The sequence below is a fragment of the Babylonia areolata genome, chromosome 10, assembly GCF_041734735.1.
Source record: "Babylonia areolata isolate BAREFJ2019XMU chromosome 10, ASM4173473v1, whole genome shotgun sequence".
In the NCBI taxonomy this organism is placed as follows: Eukaryota; Metazoa; Mollusca; class Gastropoda; order Neogastropoda; family Buccinidae; genus Babylonia; species Babylonia areolata.
In genome coordinates, this window is record NC_134885.1 from 39,053,193 (window position 1) to 39,054,017 (window position 825).

Consider the following 825-nt stretch of genomic DNA (forward strand, 5'->3'; position numbering starts at 1 on the left):
CAAGCGCGGCATTCGTGTATGTACTCATGTGTGTGTGTGTGTGTGTGTGTGTGTGTGTGTGTGTGTACGTTGATGCATGTGCGTCTGACTCTGTTCCCCTCTCTCTCTCTCTCTCTCTCTCTCTCTCTCTCTCTCTCTATCTATCTATCTATCTATCTATCTCTGTTGTTGGTGGTGGTGGTGGTTTTGGGTTTTTCAATTATTTTTTTTTCTCCTCTGTTATGTTTCTCTACTAACACCATGCTTTCATGCTTTCATTAAATTTTTATTTAGTATTGTGTACTGTAGACCCTATTCCGGGCGGGGACTGGATGTAAAAAAGCACAACAGTGCTTATCTATTATCCTCCAAATAAAGAATTTGTCTTGTCTTGTCTTGTCTTGTCTTGTCTTGTTTTGTCTTGTCTCTCTTCTTTTTTCAGCGTGACAAGAAAGACGATCGAGGACATGGTTTGCTCCTTAAACGTCTTGTGTTCTGTGTTACTTATTTCCCTTGAATTTTCCCCCCTCAATCGGTTTGCCATGGTTTGATTCGCTACTTGTATGTTTCTCTCTCTGTTGTCAGCAATGAGTGAATGCGAGAGAGAAAGAGAGTGTGTGTGTGTGTGTGTTTGCGCACGTGTGTGTGTGTGTGTGTGTGTGTGTGTGTGTGTGTGTGTGTGTGTGTGTGTGTGTGTGTGTGTGTGTGTGTGTCTGTGTCTGTGTCTGTGAATGTGCACACGCGCGAGGTTTGTGTGTGTGTGTGTGTGTGTGTGTGTTTGCGTGTTTATGTGTGTGTCTGTGTCTGTGTGTCTGTGTTTGATTGATTGATTGATTAATTGATTGA